Raw genomic sequence first — 9,228 nt, 5'->3', positions numbered from 1 at the left:
AGAAGAAAAGTTGTGTTCTCTTTAAAGTTGATCTTCGGAAGGCTTATGATTCAAGAAGTTGGGAGTTTATCTTTTATATGCTTGGAAGGCTAAGATTATGTGATAAGTGGATTAGTTGGATTAAATCCTTTTTGGGATCTTCCTTAGTGTTTGTGCTTGTAAATGAGAGCCCAACCAAGGAGTTCCACCTGAAGAGGGGTTTGTGTCAAGGTGATCCTGTAGTGCCTTTTCTATTTCTTATATTGGTTAAGGGTTTGGCATGCGTGTCAAGGAAAGCAGTTGACAAGAAGATTAAGGTAAATATTCTTCAATATGTTGATCATACTTTGTTCTTTTATGAAGTCAATACCAAGAGTGTGTTTAACTTAAAAGTTATTTTGAACTGCTTTGAGTTAGCCTCTGGCCTAAAAGTAAACTTTTTTAAGAGTAGAATTGGTGGGGTGGGAGTTGATCCGTCTTTGATTTAACGTTTTGCAGCTATTCTCAGCTATGATATGATGAAAACTCCTTTTAAATACTTGGAGTTGTTAGTTGGGGGGTGTCACAAGAGAGGTGTGTTATGGGAAGGTCTGTTAGAAAGAATCAGGAGTAGATTGGATAGATGGAAAGGTATATTCCTGATAGTCGTCGTTTTGTTGTCAAATTAAACTGATTCCAGCGTAAACATGTCTAACGCTAGATATAGGAATAGTATAATTATGGTCAAATGACTGATAAGTGTCTAATTTCAGTAATATTTCATATTAAAATATAGGCACTTATGAGGATTTATTGCTAATTTACATATAAAATAATTCCTAATTTATGAATTTATACCTTTTTACATTTTTTATGATCTTTATTTGAATAAGAGTATTTTATTCTCAAATTTGGTGTTAATTGCAGATTTCTAAGGAAGATTGAAGATTTGGATTAAAGATGAATGATTTGAGCTAAAAAGATAAAGATAGAAGGTCCCAGAATGGAAAAAGATGCAAAGAAAGATTGAGCTTTTTTTTTTTATGTTTTATCATTTAGCCCATTAGCGCGACATAGGAAACAACCTAACCCTAGAAAACTAGGATAAATAGAGGGCTAGAGGCTCAACCTTAGTGTGCCAGATTGAGAGGAAAACACCATAGAGTGAATTGTAACCCAATTGGGAGAATGGAAGGTGATAGAAGTATGCGTGGCTAATTCTACCCTTTGGGATTGGGAGTAATCTGCTCAAACTCTTATGTATTGAGGTGATATTTTATATATTAATATTCAGTTCTTGATTGATTATTGGTATTGTTGTTTTACTTTTAATTTTCCGTGACAAATTGAGAATCTTAAATCTGACCGGGAGGTATTTTTAGGGTTCGGACCTAAACAACAATACTTAACATATTTGAGTGTTAGGAATAGACTTAAAATGTTAATTGCTATTAAACGTCTGAGCTTCGTTCTAAGTTGTTCTTATAATTATGCGAGGGATCGATAGTTAGGGGACATTCTTAAGGATTTTATATACGAGGAATCGATATAAATGATTTTTATACAGGCATCAATTTCAATCAAAAACTTAATATTGACATGCTAATCAAAATACTTGAGAGTGGGAGAGATGAAACTAATCCTTATTTTTCCAATTGAAACAACTAATTCTTTGTTTGTTTTCTTCTTGATCAGTGCCAACACAATTAATTCAAAACTCTTTTAATTGTTATGTTTTTATATTTAGCGATTATTGTACTCGATAATTCACTGTTCCTTGTGGGATCGATATCCGTCCTTAGGGACAATTATTACTTTTGACAAACGCGGTGCACTTGCCGTAAAAAGTCATCAATGACCTCAAGTCGTCTCCAACGAATTCAATAGTGAAATTAGTAAATCAGTGTTTAGAATCTACTTGCAAGAAATAAAAGTTAGCAATAACAATAAAATAAAAGGGGGGTTGAGATAGTTGTGCAGAAAATATAAAAGAGATTAAAATAGCAATTAAAAAGCGGTTGATCCTCAAGTTCTTCCACCATTGAATTATCCACAGGTTCTCTAAAGATTAATCATTTCTCAATCCTCCAACAGAGTTAAACCAGATTGAACATGCGCAAATCTAATTCAACTGGAACTCATCAACAAAGCATGTGTCTACTGGTTTAATCAATACCCACTTTGTTCCATGCGTATACTCCATGAGAATGTTTATATCCCCTCTCTTGAATCATGCGCCCAAGAAATTAATTAGAAAAATGGGAACTAACTATGAAACCAAAGTGTAAGATAAGGAAGACTCTCAATCATGCGTTCAAGTACAACCTCTCACAAAAACCTGTTTTCAGGTATTAGAATATTAGAACAACTGTTATAGAGAATTAAAAAACGAAAATTTTATTTGCTAAAACCTCATAACTCAATTACAAAGGAATCAACCAAAAAAGGTTTAGCCTTCCATGCGGAGGCAAAAAAAAATTACAAAGAAGAAAAGAAAACTAGGTCTAGAATGTGTTTGCTCCTATGAAACGCGATCCCAAATAACATATTAAAAAGTTGTCTTATGATATTGTTTTACAATTATCAGATGTTTCCTTTCTTGTTTCAAATTATTAAACATATATCTTCATTCCCAAATAGTCTCAAATTTTATTCTTGCTTCTCTTCCAAATATATTGTTTCCAATTTTCTTCAGATTTGTGCATTAATTGTAATTGATTACCATATTGTTGTGAGAGATATTGTAGAAATTTGCAGATCTAATTCTCTAATTCTTTATTTTAGATTTTTTTTTTTGTTTTGATCCAAAAGAAGCAACTTAGGTTAAAAATACAAAATTAATAGAAATAATAATAAAGGCCCAAATAAACTCAATTGGAAAAATATTAATTAAAACAATGAATTTATTTATTATTATAGTCCAATTATCTATGATTCAGGCCATTGAGTGTGGCTGGGAGGATTTGTCTGATTAAGTTGATTCTTTCTTTTATACCGTTGTTTTACATTTCTCTATATAAAGTGCCTACTTTGGTGCTGAAGGAGATTGTGAAATTATAGAGAAACTTCCTCTGGGGTTGGGGTTCGAAAGGGAGGAAGATCACTTGGGTTTTCCGGAAAAAGGTTTATGAGCCACGAAAAGCTGGTGGTCTTGGAATATTGGATCTTAGGTTATTCAATGATGCCTTGTTGGGAAAATGGATTGACATTTGAGCTCTGACAAAGGTGGTTTATGGAAGGAGATTATTGAGTCTAAGTATGGAGGTTGGAGAAGCTTGAAAGATCAGAGGAAAATCACAAGGAGTCTCTCTGGTGGAAAGATCTGAAGGGGGTTTGAGGGTTGGAGGAGTGGGGTAGGAACTTTGAGGACTACTTAGAGTGGGGCGTTGGAAACGGGAAGGAAGTTATATTCTGGAAAGATCTTTGGGTAGCTAATATAGATTTGAAAAACAAATTTCCAAGGTTGTTCTCCTTGTGTATGAGTAAAGATGTGAATTTAGGTTCCTTTGGGGAGTGGCTTAATGGTAGTTAGGAGTGGAAGTTTGCTTGGAGAAAGAGTTTATTCGAATGGAAGAATGCAGTGGAAGGTCAGCTTCTTCAAGTGATGCAAGAAACGAATCTAGTATCGGAAATCGTTGATAGCTGGGTTTGAAAGAATGACAAGATTGGTGGGTATTCGGTAAAATCAACTTATAATATTTTAAGTGGTTATTTTGAGGGAGGAAAACTCATATTTGTTTAAATCCTTGTGGAAGATTAAAGCCTTGCCTTCAACTCATTTGACAACTTCGATTGCGTCTAAGAATAACTTGGAAATACGTGAAGCCGCAATTATTAGTAATTTATGTTGTTTTTGCGGGTTGGAAGTGGAGACAACAAGACATTTATTTTTTGTTTGTAGAACTGCTTGGCTAGTTTGGAATCGGTGTTATACTTAGTTAGGGTTGGTGTTAGTTGATCATCACGACTCTATTCCACACTTTTTGCATTTCAAACTTTCCAATGTTGCTGCTCACGTCAACGTTGTTTGGGGAAGTGTTTCGATTGCAGTTGTTGGTGAGATTTGGAGACATAGGAATAAGCTCATTTTTAAAGGTGGAGTGACAAATCATTATGAAATTTTTACCTAGATCCAACTAAAGGTATGGTTTTTGGTTACCTCTAAATTTGATTTTGCTTGCTTTTCTTATTCAGATTGGTGTCTTGATCCTTTGGCTTATATGTATTAGATAAAGAGATTTTTATTTTGTAGTATTTTTTAGAAGGTTGGGATGAGGTGTTTGTCTATTTTTGAGCTTATTTTTTGGTCTTTGTTGGCCTTTATTTTTTGTTCTAGTTTTTGTCATAATAGGGAGTTAGTGATAAGTCTCTTGGGGGTGTTGTTCGTTTCTGTGCGGTTTTGTAAAAGGGTTGAATCACTTCTTAAGTGGTTCATATTTATTTATTTATTTTTTATTGCTGATAAAAAATATATAATTAAGAAAATGATTATTTAACTAATATTAACACTACTACATGTTATCTAGTAAACATCTTTTATGTTCTTCACCAAAAAAAATATGATTTAGAATCAATACATCACAATTTTTTACCTTGACTCCAAATCATGAAAAAACATTATTCACCATCTTCCTTTATTCTCAAAAGAAAAATCAATTCACTCCAATCAACATTTAAATCTTGATCTTGGTAGAGACTTTGTAAACACAATTTGGAAGGTTTCATTTGAAGTTATCAATCGTGAACTCCTCACACTCAATAACGTCTCTAACAAAGTGTAGTCTAACATCAGTGTGTTTAGTTTTCTCATCCCGTGAACAAACTCCCTCCTTTTCTCTTTCATCTTCTTTCTCTCTCATTTCACTTTTTTCTCACTTCTCTCTAATTTTCTCCTTCTATATCCCACCTCTTTCAAAACCTAATCAAATCTTGCAACATCAGAGGAGTCAGGGATCATTTATATCTGATTAAATTTTCAAACAGAGTAAATTTTTGTTTACTTTAAATATTCATTATTCTTTCATTTTCCTTATGATTTTGTTATCATTCTTGGTGTGGTTAGTTGAAAAAAGTGGTGTTCTCAATTTGGTTAGGATCATACTAAAATTTAGTGATGTTTGAATATCTTGCTCTAGGTTTCTAGATTTTGTAGTATTTCTCCTGCTTGACCTGACATTTTTTTGGAATAAAAAATTACATGCAAAAAAACTATTTTATTTTTTTTAAAATTTTCTTGGATATGAAGCTAATATAGTAACTGAATTATACATGTTAAAAGTATGAAGTTATTTCAATGTTTTTGATTGAGTTTTGATTGTCTAGTACCTTTATTAGATATGTTTTGTTCTAACGTTTTTTTATTATCATAATTTTTAATTATATAATTATGTAAATCTATATATACTATTTGAAATACAATATATGATATACATTATATGTTATTTTATCTTTTTATGGGTTGCATTCATGGGTAAGGGAAGTGGAAATGATTTCTTGTCGTTCTTCTTCTTTAACTTTCCGCATGGGCTTGGTGAGAAGGATATGATTAAGGTTTTCCAAAAATGGGCAAGGGTGAAGGATGTTTTTATCTCAAGAAGGTTAAACAAATGGGGGAAGAGGTTTGGTTTCATGAGGTTTTTCGGTGTTAGAGATGAAAGGATCCTGGAGAGAGATCTGGACCAGATTTACTTTGGAAGTAGGAAACTGTATGTAAACATTCCGAAATATAATAGAAATCAGTTTGGTCCAAAGAAGGAGGAGAGGAGGGCGCCGTGGGAAATGCCAAGAGAACGTCAGGTGATAACAAGGAGGAGCGATACGAAGGAAGATGAGACCGTTAGGAAACATGGAGGCAAGGAGATTTGGGTGGAGAAGAGTGGAAAGAGGACCTATGCCGAAGTTGTTTCAGGTGGATACTAGGATGGGTGGAAAGGTGTGGCTTTTGAAACACAACACCTTTCTCTACCTTGGCTGAAAAGAAGTGTAGTAGGAACCCTTGAGGATGGCATGGATTTTGGCATGTTAGGAGAGGAGATTATGAAGGGAGGAATGTCAATGATAAGAGCGAGATCCTTAGGTGATAATCTTGTCCTGATAACCCCAAGAGAGGGGGAGGTGATGGAGGTTATTATGAAGAATAACAAAGAGTGGTTTGACGCTGTGTTTACAGATGTCAAACCATGGTCGCTGGATAGTGGTGCAAGTCATAAATCTGTCTGGGTGAGATGTTATGGGGTTCCACTACCGTTCTGGAGTAAGGTTTGCTTTTCCAAAGTGGTCGGAGAGATTTCCAAGGCGACTAAGCTAGTGTCCATCGACAACTCTACGTAAACATGGGAGGTCCTTGAATACGCAAGGCTGAAAGTCTGGGTTCAGAATCTTGGTAGTGTCAGGCTAGCAAGGAAAATGCGGATTAATAAACATATATGTAGTATTTTCATAGAAGAGGAGGCCACTGGATGTGAAGGACGAGGGTATAATGGCAATCCATATGTGGAAGACTCCATTGATAGTGTGTCCTCCATGGATACATGTGTAGATGATACCGACTTCTCTGAGGTGAATGGCGAGAAGAAGGGCAGTATGAGGATCAGGGAGGATCGCTGGCCAGAAGGGGGAGAAGGCAAAGAGAAGATTGGGGGAGACGATGAACAATACCAGGGAAAGTCAAACTTCCGTTTTGAGGGGTCTATTTCGAAAAGTAAGGGCTATCAGGGCAAAGGTGGTATGTCTTACATGAATGGAGAAAGTGTGGGTCAGGAGGCAAATGAAAATAATCTCTGTGTATGGACCAGCTATAGCAACCCTACTCTAGCTGACTTGGCTAAAGTAGTGGTTGAAGTAGAATGTTTGAGTAACCAAAAGGATTTTTCTGAAGGCTTGGGCCGGGTATGCAGGAGCGAGGCCCAATTGAGTGGCGGTGGGCCCTGTGGATCAGCCCAAAAGAACGTAAGGAATGAAGAGTTAGTGGTCCAGTCAATGTCTGAGGGTTCTGAGATAGGGAAATCACATAAGGAAGGAGATAACATGCAAAGAACGCAGGTAGAGAGATCGGAAGTGAGAGATAATTTAGAAGAATGGCAGACTAATAGCGAAAGACTAAGTTCTAGAAAAGCAAATGAAATTCAAAATGATGCGAGTAGTGGGGAAAGGGGACTGCAAATCTGCATTGAGAAGCAAGGAGGTAGCGAACATGATGAAGCTGCAGGTGCAATGGGTTCGGTGGAGCAGATTTCTAATCTGGAAGACGGCGAAGCTGGAATCGCTGAGAGAAGTAAATCAAGCTCTCCACCCCGCCATCGTAAGAAGAAAGGGTTATCGGAATTGGGGGACTCTTGCCCTTTTCCGAGGCGGTCTGGAAGGATTAAAGCAAGAATGCCTCAAGCAAGGGCGATGGCTCACACTACAGACGAAATCTCATCATCCTCAATTTCCAACAATAACATCTATATGTGTAATTCGCGATTAGATGAACCCGTTGATCGGGCGGGACCATCCAAGTTATGGGAAGTGGGAAAACAAGTCGGGATTAGGTGCCGCAAGGAAGAAGATGAGGTTGTAAGAGAGTATGGGAAGATGGAAGTCAGAGATTCAGAGGTCGTTTCACACTCTGAGACGGGTAATAAAATCTTGTCTTAATGATTATTGTGAACTTAAATATTAGAGGTGTGGGGGGAAGCTCGAAAGCGAGGTATTTGAGACAAGTTATCACTTGTGAGGGGCGGAGTTTGTGTGTCTGCAAGAAACAAAGGCTAAGGAGTTCTTGGCAGCAAGATGCTATTCTCTGTAGGGGGATAACAAAGTAGGATGGGTTCATTATGAAGGCGTCAATGGTAGTGGCAGTCTGTTGTCCATGTGGCACGAAGAAGCGTTTAGCTATGCAAACCACGTCATGGGGAAGGGATTCATTGCAGTTTTCAGCAACCATGTTAAAACCAACACTAGCTGTGTAGTGATCAATGTTTATGCTGCTTGTTCCTTGAGTGAGAAGAAGACCCTTTGGGAGGATCTGTCTAACCTTAAAGCGGATTCACAAGAGTTGGTATGGTGCATGTGTGGTGATTTCAACGCCATCAGAAGCCGGAATGAGAGGAAAGGTATAAGGGAGAGGGCTAGTCAATCAGGTGAGATTACTGGATTTAACAGTTTCATTGATACCAACTCTCTCTTCGAATTGCCTTTAGTAGGTAAGAATTCACTTGGTTTAAGGCTAATGGATCGGCAAAGAGCATATTAGACCGAGTTCTTGTTTCGGAAGCGTGGATGGAGATATGGCCTATGTGTAAACAATATGTGCAGAGAAGGGAAGTCTCGGACCACTGTGCAATAGTGGTAAAGAATGTGGAAAAGAATTGGGGGCCCAAACCTTTCTGATCCATCGATGCGTGGTTTATGGAAAAGGGGTTTAGTGAGATGGTCAAGAATAACTGGTCATCATACCCTGTGCAAAGGAATGCTTTCATAAACATCAAGGAGAAATTGAAGTCTTTGAAAGGTGATCTAAAAGTCTGGAATAGGGATGAGTTTGGTAACATCCAAACAAATAAGATGAGGATTCTGCAGGAATTGGAGGCCTTAGATTTCCAGGATTGCATCAATGACCTTGGGGAAGATGATAGGCTGAAAAGGTATGAGTTAGTAGTTCGCTTGAAGGAAACTGAAAAGAAACTAGACTCCCTCATTTGTCAAAAAGCTAGAGGAAAATGGTACAAGTATGGGGATACGTGTACCAAGTTTTTTCACTCATCTTTGAGGTGGAGAAGACTCAGGAATGAGGTGAAAGGGGTTGAGGTGGGTGGTATCTGGTGCGAGGAACCTTGTACAGTGCGTCAAGAAGCCAAGAAACTTTTTGAAAACAAATTTACGGCTACGAAGGACTTTGGTGTTAGACTGGATATGGTTGATTTTAAGTCTCTATCCAGGGAGGACAATATTTCCCTTACAGCTGCTTTTTCCGAGAGAGAGATTAGAGATGTGGTGTGGCTATGTGATGGTTCTAAAAGCCCAGGGCCAGATGGTTTTAATATGAACTTTATCAAGAAAAGCTGGGGGGTTCTAAAAAGAGACATAGTGGCAGCGGCGGCTTTTTTTCATGAAAATGGGCACATCCCAAAATGTTGTAATGCCTCCTTTGTAGCTCTTATACCCAAGATAAAAGATCCAGTTATGCTGGAGCATTACAGACCTATCTCCCTAATAGGTGCAGTTTATAAGATTATTTCGAAAGTTCTGGCGGGAAGGATGAAGAAAGTCATAGGCTCTGTCATTGAT

Source organism: Phaseolus vulgaris, chromosome 2 (genome assembly GCF_051622355.1).
Source record: "Phaseolus vulgaris cultivar YP4 chromosome 2, ASM5162235v1, whole genome shotgun sequence".
NCBI classification, from domain to species: domain Eukaryota; kingdom Viridiplantae; phylum Streptophyta; class Magnoliopsida; order Fabales; family Fabaceae; genus Phaseolus; species Phaseolus vulgaris.
Note: the sequence above shows the minus strand (reverse complement) of the source record.